Genomic DNA, 10,458 nt, shown 5'->3' with positions numbered 1-10,458 from the left:
CTTCTGCAGACTGACTCTCTTCCGACCTTGAGTCTCAGGAGCATTGGAAACCACAGTTCTATTAAATCATTCATGGCTGTTCCCTGTTTCTGACTGACAGTTCCATCTAGTTCAACTTGGAGACAGAGAAGGAAAATGTGTGCATGTGTGTGTGTGTGTGTGTGTGTGTGTGTGTGTGTGTGTTGGAAAGAACAGGATGAAGCAGTACGTGGTAATAGTCTTATCCTTTGGCAATAATTCCCAACCTGCCAGCCCCTAGTTGGTTCACAAGATATTAATAAGGAATATTCATCATATTCATTTAATTCTTTTTTTTCCTTCTAGACTAACACCCATAGAACCTTCTAAATGATGAAAATGTTCCAGGTTTGGTTGTCCAATATGATAGCTACTAGTCAGCTGCATGTAGCTACTGAGCACTTGAAAAATGGTAGTGTGACTGGGGGACTGAATTTTTAAGTTAATTTAATGTAATCTATGTTTAAATATATAGCTACATGTGGTTAGAGTCTAGAGACGTTAGGCTGAGGCAGGCTATAGACCCTAATCCCTGGGTATTTCAGGGGAGTCAAAGAGGCAAGCAAGAATCCAGGGTGAACACAGATCTAATTTAAAAAAATATTTATTTTTTAGCTATAGGTGGAGACAATGTCTTCATTTTATTTTTATGTGGTGCTGAGGATCGAGCCCAATGCCTCACGCATGGTAGGCAGGCGCTCTATCTCTGAGACCCAGCCCCAGCCCCAGAACTAATCTTGGCCCACTGCTTCTCTCTGCTTCTCCAACAACGGCCTCACTTTTCTCCTGATCATATGGGCAATTCTGCCTTCCAGGGACTCCAGAATCACGCCTCTGACACATCTCCTCACCCTGGAGGGAGCTGGGACCAGGTCCTGGGCTCCATCTTTTTTTTTTTTTTTTTCCTCTAGCTGGGTCACCAGACACTGGACCATAGGATAGTCCCTTTCCAGGATTGATCCTGAACTGAAAAAAACCCAGGGATTTGGCCACTTTTCACCCCATGATCTGGGTCATCATGGCCCCAGTATCTCCAACCTTTATCAGACCAACCAGAAAGAACTGGATTCCTCACTGTGGGCCAGGAAGTTTCATCCTGAACACCCCTCTCCTTTTCCAGCCCTCTTGTATGAGAGCTTTTTGAGCCTTACTTAAGATCTGGGTTCAAATCCTCTGGTGATCATGTGTCAGCTGCACGACCCTGGTTGAGCCTCCTAACCCTATCTGCTTTATTTTTCTCATCTCCAAACTGGGGGCCTGTTCTACTCAAGGCACAGGCTGTCATGAGGCTTTAAGGAAAGAGCAGATAGGAAAATGCCCAGCTTAGAGTCTAGTGTACATTTTCTCTTCCTCCTCCTTTTCCTCCTCCTTCTCCTCCATCTTCTTGTTTTACTGGGGATTGAACCCAAGGACATTTTACCACTAAATGACATCCTCAATCCCTTTTATTTTGAGACAGGGGCTTACTAAGTTGCTGAGGCTGGCCTCAAACTTGTGATCCTCCTGCTTTAGCCTCTGACTTGTTGGGATTTCAGGGTGCACCACTGCATCCAGCTACCTATGGTTGTTGATAAATGCAAATTGAATCTAGGTTGATTTCATCCCCCAATTTTATCATTTCAGGCCCTGCCTAGCAGTTCTCTGCCTGTAAAAAATTAGGATCCTCCTTCCCATTTTGCTTCCAACTCTTAATTTTCACAGTCAATCCCTCTTAGAATTTATCTGAGGCCCCTGACCCCATACTTTTCCTCTAATTATCTCACCCTCCTGACTCCATTTTGCCCCACCCGGCTTCCAGCTTCCGTATCACAATCTGCTTTGTGGCCTCTCTCTCCCCTCTCTGCATGGTGTCAATCTCAAATTACTAACCATGAAAGAATAGCCCCCCTTGCCTTCAAGTTGGGAGCTTCTGTTAGTCCAGTCTCCTGCTTCTCCTTAAGCTTCATTTCTCACTCTCTGAGATGGCTATTCTATGATTTTTTCCCCTCTTCTCAATCTTCTATCACTCTCTCCCTCTAAAATATCACTCTCAAGAGTACAGAAGCCACCAGAAGCAAATGCATATCCTCTTTACTAAGCCTATGCTCCCCTGCATCTGTCTGTAACTCCTGTCTCGCTTTTGTTTCCAACTAAAGAAGGTCTATCCCGAGAAACAAGCCCACATCCCATCTCCCCTTCCAACTCCAGGACCTCTATTGAATCCCAACACAAAGAAAAGATCACTGACTCCAATGTAAAATCAAATGAAAGCAAGCTTGTATTTGTGTACACAAAGGCTGGCAGTGACTGTCTCACCCGAAATCCTGGGCTAGAGATCGGTCCCCCAGCTTTCCAGGGACAGGACTTTATAGCACAAAAAGTTGCAATGGGGGATGTCTTGAGAACTTACAGATAACAGCATTTTGACAAGCATAATACAAAGTCAGGTAGCAGGTTAATGATCTACATGGCTTGATAGTTCAAGGTGGGGAGTAAATTCAGATCCCAGCATCAGAATTTATGAGGTGCCACTGAGGTTTCAGAGAGGGTTGTTATCTGGTCAGGGGGAGCCAGGCATGGGTGAGCTCAAGGCACGGGCAGGAATTCCAAACAAGTTCAGAAATCACAGTAATTTACAGTAAAACAGAAATTAACTTTTCATGACTTTGTGACGAGATGGCTCCCAATCTTAAAATGGAATTAGGCTGGGTCCAACACCTCACCTTCTATGATCCTCTTCATTTTTCTCTTCTGTGCCAGGCCATTTCACTCACACCAAAAAACAAAAAAATCGAATACCCTCCTCCCCCCTTTAATACATCTCCCAATTCCACATTTCTCCCTGGACAGAGCCTCACTTCTGTGTAGATCTTCAAAGAAAACCTTAAAAGGTGTGTCATTGCTTTATCCATTTTAAATTTCTCAATTGTTTCTTCACTTGACCCAGCTGGGTTTCATGTGACACTGAAAGTTCTTCCATGAAGCTTCCCAGCTGTCTCCGGCATTGCCAATCCCAGAAGGGAAACTCGTTTTCCTCTAATTGATTCTGAGCAAGTGCTTGACGTGTGGACCACGATATCCTCATTCAAATGCTTTTTTTTTTAAGAAAAATATTTATTTTTTAGTTTTAGGTGGACACAATACCTTTATTTTATTTTTATGTGGTGGTGAGAATCAAACCCAGTGCCTCATGCATGCTAGGCAAGCACGCTACCACTTGAGCCATATCCCCAGGCCCTGAAATGCCTTCTTCTGTTGACTCTAAGGTACTACATCCTCCATTTTGATATGTGGCTATGGCTTTTCAGCCTTCCCTTCCCAAATGCCTGGCCTGTTTATATGTCTTTTCTTTTCTCTGCCTGCTCCTTTTTTTTTTTTTTTTTTTTTTTTTAGTAGATACCTTGAATACTCTCTATGGACCGGTCACGTCCACATTCATGTCCCCCTGCCAGGCTGTCTATCACCCCTGGACGGGCGTGTCTGCTCCCTGAATGAACATCTCCATTCGGTGCCTCCTAACGTACCCAGAATGGAACTCCCGGTGGGGACCTCACCTCATCAAGCCTCGTTACCTCCTTTCTTCTTCCCGTCTTGATAAGTGGTACCAATGGGAGCCCAGTTTCTCCAAACCTAGACGGCTTCCTGGACTCCTTGCTCGGGAATTCAATCTATCAGCAAGTCCGGCGGCTCCATCTTTAAAAGACTTCTCAAACATCGACTTCTTTCCAACTAATTGACCCAGCGAAGGTTCGTCTGTCCTTTGGTAGCCATTCAAGAATTTGTGGCAGCCCTACCCCATCCCGATGCCTGAGACTTTCGATGCTTTCCTCTTGTTTTCTCCTATCAGCCACTGAGGCCCCTTGACTCTTTCTCTGTTTTTGTGCGAGCCTTGCTGTTTGGGGGCTTCTCTGTCCCTCACTAGCATCCCCTCTCCTCCTTTCCTGTCCCGGCCTTCCCTGAGTTTTGCTGCTGTTCCCCTAATCTCCCTGCTAGGTGGTCCCTCTTTCTAGCCTTCAATCTCATAAGGGTTCCTTTTGGAATTCAGCAACATTCCTGCAACATAGTTGACAATGAAACACCTTGACTTTTTTATTGCTTGTGACATTAGAGTTCATCAGGGACCAACCTAAGCAGAAAGGACATTTCTTAGAAGGATATGGTGTGCTTCATAGAATTGACTGGAAGTCTAGACGATTGGAAGAACTGAGGGAGAGTGGGCAGCAGTATTAGCCTGAAGAGGTCCTATAGCAAGCTTTGCCACCTTGGCCCTGGGCACCGGCATCATCCCACCTGGGCTCTTGCCGTTGCCGCTGTACTTTCCCAGTTCCCCTGGGATTTGGGTTGAGCTCTTTGAGACTCAGTCCTTGGCTGGAACATCCCGTTGGCTGAGCCAGGAGCACACACTTGTTTGCTAATTCCCCCCAGAGAGTATTCACCTTCAGAGCTCTCTGTGGTGGAGGGTCAGCCCTCTCTTCCACCAAGTCCCACAGAACAGAGAGTAACTCCTAGATGGAATGAGGCCAAGTGTCCAAAGACACAGCACGTGACCACTAGAGGGAATGTCACCCAGAGCCTTCGCCTGCCTGCAGAGTGCTTTCCCTCCCACTTTGACCCTTCTGATTGTAAGGAGAGGGGGTGCCTGGGATGCCACACTCAAAGAGGCACTCACTCTCAGGGTTGTGTCCTTAACTGTCACTCCTCAGGCAGTCTCACCTCCCCCTAATCCCGACCCTGCCAGCTGCATTCTACACTTCTTGGCAGCACCCAGCCATCTGTACTTAATACTTGTCCAGGAGGGTGCAATGCTGAGCACCTTGCAGCTCCAGCTCCTCGGGAGGCTGAGGTGGGAGGATCACTGGAGCCCAGGAGTTGGAGACCAGACTGGGCCACATAGTGAGACCCCGTCTCCAATAAACAAAAGGGCAAATTTGCTCAGTGTCTGTCTTCCTGACAATCTTCATGAAGATGACTGATTTATTTTCTGTACCCAGAACAGCCTTGGTGCAAATATTGGTGTTCAATCAGTATTTGTTGAGTGATTGACTTAAGGAGATAAAAATTCTGCTTAAAATAGCAAAAATGATCTTATAAGAAAGTTCCTCCTTGGGGGTATACATTCCCATGGGAATAGTAAAAGTGTTTGATATGTAATAACTGCCAGAGCTACTAAAATACAGATTGAAATGAAAGGACAAGACAGGGGGGATGGAGTGAGGGTCTCATCCATTGCTGCAAAGGTCGATGGTCACGGGTCAGTACTTCCATTGTTAATGAGGAGGCTGAAGCTCTTGGGAATCAGGTGATGTCTTCTTTCACTGTCCGGTGGTTTTTTTTTGTTTTGTTTTGTTTTTTGGTATTGGGGTTTGAACTCAGGCTTACTCGACCACTGTGCCACATCCTTAGCCCTGTTTTGTGTTTTATTTAAAGACAGGGTCTCACTGAGTTGCTTAGCACCTTGCTGTTGTAGAGGCTGGCTTTGAACTTTTGATCTTCCTTTCTCGGCCTCCTGAGCCGCTGGGATTACAGGTGTACGCCACCACGCCTGGCTGTCTGGTATTCTTAAGAGCAAGATAGGATATATTAATAGGGTCAGCTACATTAAGTAGTAAGTTTATTTTTTACACAAAATTTGTGGGAAGGTGATGTATACAGAATTTAATGTAGCAATTAATTGCTTATTATATATATATTTTCCATTTTACTTGAGTAAGCATCAGCAAAAAAAAAAAAAAAAAAAAAAAAAAAAAAAAAAAAAAAAGATTTATCTGTGCTGTGTTTGCTGTGTTTGGAGGGGAAGCCTGGACTTTCCATTCTGAGCCTGGCCTTCTTTTCCTGCTGCAGAATTCAAAGCAGGTGCAGACATGTTTGGGAGCTTTCCTGGAGCCAACCCTGACTGCTATCCAATTTTTGCTAGGAAAACCTAGGAACAAGGAGGCTATTTAAACTTGTCTTGGGAGGAGAAGGAGGGTTTTCTTTTCCTTCAAGGACAGGAGAGAGGAAGGTCGTGGCATCTGGGGGGTGGGGGTCAGATCTCCTTGGAATGGGAGAGGAAATAGGGGTTTGGTTCGAAGGGTGTTTGATGAAGCACCCAAGGGGGCAGGTATGTGGATGGGGTAACCTGGAAGGGAACCACTGTGGAGAAGAGAAGCAGCAGAGGCCTCCACGGCTGGTCGGTGGGTGGAGACGACCGTGGTGAAGAGCGGTCCTCTAGCCGTTCAGCACTGCACAGTGAACAGCTGACGGGATTCATCAGCAGCGTCCTGACCATGAGAAGCCAGGGCAACAAAGGTCATCATTACCAATAAGGACCAGGTCCTTCCTCGTTTCCTAGAACATGAGGTCCTATGGGATCAGGCACGAGACCCCAAAATAACGGACATCGGACATCTCACCAGCTTCTGCGAGTGGTGTCTCCGAGCCGGGATTAAACTAACAAATAAATTCAGCATTTCCTGAGATTTGGGTGTGGCGGTTACTTTTCATATTTCTCTTAATATTTTAAAGAATCCTAGAGGAAATATCCCCCCTCTGTTTATTTCTTGGGGAATGCCTGGAACAGGCTGCAGGGGGACATGCTGGTCCACCGTCCAGCCCCTCTGTAGTGTCCTTGCCACACCGTTAGGATACCTGGGCTTCCCTGAGCCCCAGACCCCACCTAGGAAGCGAGGAGATGATGTGATACACAGAAGTCCGCAGGAGGCTGGGATTTCAGTTATTCCTTTTACCTTCTTGTCATATTATATATAAATATCTGGAATTGAACTCAGGGGCACTCAACCCCTGAGCCACACCCTCAGTCCTATTTTGTATTTTATTTAGAGACAGTTGCTTAGCACCTCCGCCATTACTGAGGCTGGCTTTGAACTTGCGATCCTACTGCCCCAGCCTCTCCAGCTGCTGGGGTCACAGGCGAGCACCACGGCGCGGAGCTTCTTGTCATATTTCTAACCCGATGGATCTGCGGCAGGAATCCGTGAAATAAGGCCGGGGAGCATCCCTGAGAGCAGGCTAGCTGGCGTCCCCTCCCCTGCCCTGGAGGCTGGAGGCTGGGGAGGGAGGCTTTCCAACAATTAAAAAAGGCAGCTGCTCAGATCTGAGGGTATGGGTGGTCACGCCTTCAGACCCGGCCGGGCCAGGCTGTACCAGTGTGGGAGACATTACAAAGTCGGAGGCTGCAGTCTGTCCTCATCTTGGCGGGTCCCAGAGACACCATGACAGGACGAGTTGGCTCTCTGGCTAAAGCTCACTTCCTTCCCTATCTCCTGGCCCCTGCTGCCCACACTCCCTTTGGCCACTTCCCTTAGCCTTGGCCCAGATCTCCCAGCTCCATAAGGGAATCCATGTTCCGGTGTCACGGGGTGCAGAAGTCTGTGGGGAGTGGGGTGGGGCGTCTGCACAGAGCTCTTCCCTGCAGCATTAGAAGATCTGAGAGCAGAGATGTGTGCACATAGGTACTAGTGCACACACTCGCACACTGGTTGTGGGTCTACACACCAACTGCATGAAAGGGTAAACAGGTGTGCACTCACAGACTCACACAAAACACATGTACACAACACACAAATCCACAGAAAACACAAAATTTGAGCATGCACATCTGTGCATAAAATCATATACACACACACACACACACACACACACACACACACACACCAAGGACATAGGAACAAAATATAATTCAAATGTAAACCCAGACACCCCCACATAAATGCTCCTCAACAAATCATCTTTTTTTGGTTTCTTCTATCAGTCAAGGTAATTTTTTTTTGAATCATCATGGTGCTCTCTGTGCAGATCTGTGTGAACATAGAGGGTGTAAGAAATATTGAAAAGCTGTGGGCAGGAATGCCTGGAATTTCCAGGCGGGGGATTCTGATCTAGCATAACAGCTGCACACGCTATATTACAGCTTCCAAGAATCAGGTGTTCCAAGTGCTTTATGTGCTTTCACTCATTTAATCCTCACATCAGCTCTTCAAAGTATTGTTACTCCCATTTTATAACAGGTTCATAAAGGTTAGGTAAAAAGCCTCCCATAAAAATACAGGTTCAGAGAGGTTAAGTAACTTTTATAAGGCGACAGAGCCAGGGGGCCAACTTCAGAATATAGGCTTGTGGTCACTCTCTGTGTTGTCTCAATTCACTGGGAGTCCTGCAGATGTTGAATGACATGTGGAAGGACACAGGGAAAGTTGCTCAGTCTTGGACTCAATCAGACGCCTGTCACATTCACACTGAGGGATGGTGTCTCCCTTGGACTCCCCGAGTTGGTCAGCTCCACTGAACACCAAACACCTCCTCTCCACTACCTGTAGTGACCTCCTACCAAGCTGAGCTCCACGTAAGAACACCCAACTCTGAAATAAAAGTTTGCTCCTGGGAAGTGGTATAGACCATTCTCTAAGCTGAGGGGTGCTTTAGATTTTCTGACTGTGTTTTTGCGCCCCCCCGCGCCCCCGCCTTGCTGGTGGCCTGTGCATGTGCTCCCACTCCCTCCTGAGGCCTCCAGTCCTGCTCAAAGGTCCCACCTTGGTAGCTCCAGGCCCAGTGCTCCCCCTTTACCCCCACTAGACCTCCCCCGTCTTATCCAGCCCTAAACCCCTACCCGAAGAAGAACCAGCTGCATTTTCCCTAAGACAGTTCGAGGCTCGGCCTCCTCCCTCACCCCCAAACACAGAAATCATAAATACAATGTATTGACTACTTCCTGCCAGTCCTGTGGTGGACACTTTTTATCATTTGAAAGTCACAGTATGAGACACACGTTATCATCTTCTTCAAATGGGCTAATCCACTTGCTCTATTCATATTTCCCTCCCCCTTGGGTACTGAGGATTTACCACTGAGGGATACTCCCAGTCCTTTTTATGTTTTTATTGTGAGGCAGGGTCTCCCTCAAACTGGCTGGCCTCAAACTTGTGATCCTCCCATCTCAGCCTCCTAAGCCACTGGGATTAAGGCATGCACTACTACCACACCTGGCTCAATTAGGATTTTTAGCCAAGGAAATCCTTCAGAGAAATCCCAGAGCTAGGCTCAGTTCAGTGGTGGGAGACAGGGAGGCGGGGGAAACAAAGCAGAGTGAAAAATCACTCGTATGGAGAGGGTACGGTGACACTGCTTGGGGCCTTGATCCCTGTCCTCATTTGCCCTGCTTCCCTACGGCCCCTGGACACTGGCCTCACTCTGGCGCCTTTGCTAAGGTAAATACCCCACTGATCCCCTTCCTGGAATCCTGGGTACCTGGTTCAAAGGTTAGGGTGGGGTCCCTGGGTGGCTGGCGGGGGGCCATGTGCTCACAGCCTGCTTCAGGTGACACAGGAGAACGGGTATTTGAATTTTCAAGTTTTAGGGTGGAAGGTAGCACCGCCCCTTCCCAGGTTTCCTTCTCCAAACAGAAAAGTGGATGAAGAAGGTGGACAAGCGCCAACCCAAACCCACAGACCAAGCCCAACACGCCCGGTTCCCACACAGGTAACAGGTGCCCACGGGATTCCCGGGCAGCTCTGTTGACACAACGTGAGGGTTCAAGGACCAGGCTGTGCAGCCTTTCTGTAAAAACCCTTCCTCTCCAAAGAGAAGATCCTCCTGTTGAAGTTCAGCCTTTCCTTTGAGTTCTCAACTCCACGTCCTTCTTCTTCTCTTGGACTTTCAAAACCTCCATCCACAAACCCCTCACTGGAGTTTTCAGTGTCTCTGAACGTTTAGATTTATACCGCGATGTCTTTCCCTCAGCCTAGGGGTTACTTACAAGTCCCATGTCTTTTCAAATCCATTTCCTCCTGACCTGCTCCCGGGCTCCTTTGGAGAGTGCTCTGAGTTCGAGTCCTGCCCATGGGTGTGGCTCTGGCTCCTCACGCCATCTCTGAAGGCCACAGCTTCTTCCTTTGTCACACATACCTCCTTGGGAGGAACAGCCCCCCAAAAGGAAGCGAAGTTGATGATATTATAAACATCAGTTCCATCCACCCCTGGGGTGGGAATGACCAGGGATGGTCAGTGGGCACAAGGGATATTTGGGGCGAGGGTGATGGAAATGTTCTAAAGTTAGACTGTCGTGATGGTGGTACCATTCTGTAAATTTACCCAAAATAATTGAACTGTACATTTAATGAGGAGATTTTATCATAAATAAATCGTACTTCACTAAAAATGTTATAGAGAAATGAAGGCGACTGACGATTATTTCTCTGATCTAGCCCCCACCTCAATGCTGCAGAAACTTCTTAAATCCTTCTCAGCAAGAATCTTTCCAACTGGCCTCCTAACTGGGTCCCAGTTGAAAAGTCATCATTAAAAGCTTTATATTTGGGAGCCATCAAGACCTGGGTTCAGATCCTGGGTTCCCCCTTATTATCACCTGAGCCAAATATTTGCCCTTTTGGATTTTTGTTTTCCTACCAGTGCAGAGGAAAAACCTAGGAGGAGGAGGAAATGAGAACGACAGGGACGAAACACCGG

This window comes from Callospermophilus lateralis, chromosome 3, assembly GCF_048772815.1.
Source record: "Callospermophilus lateralis isolate mCalLat2 chromosome 3, mCalLat2.hap1, whole genome shotgun sequence".
Taxonomy (NCBI): Eukaryota; Metazoa; Chordata; class Mammalia; order Rodentia; family Sciuridae; genus Callospermophilus; species Callospermophilus lateralis.
Note: the sequence above shows the minus strand (reverse complement) of the source record.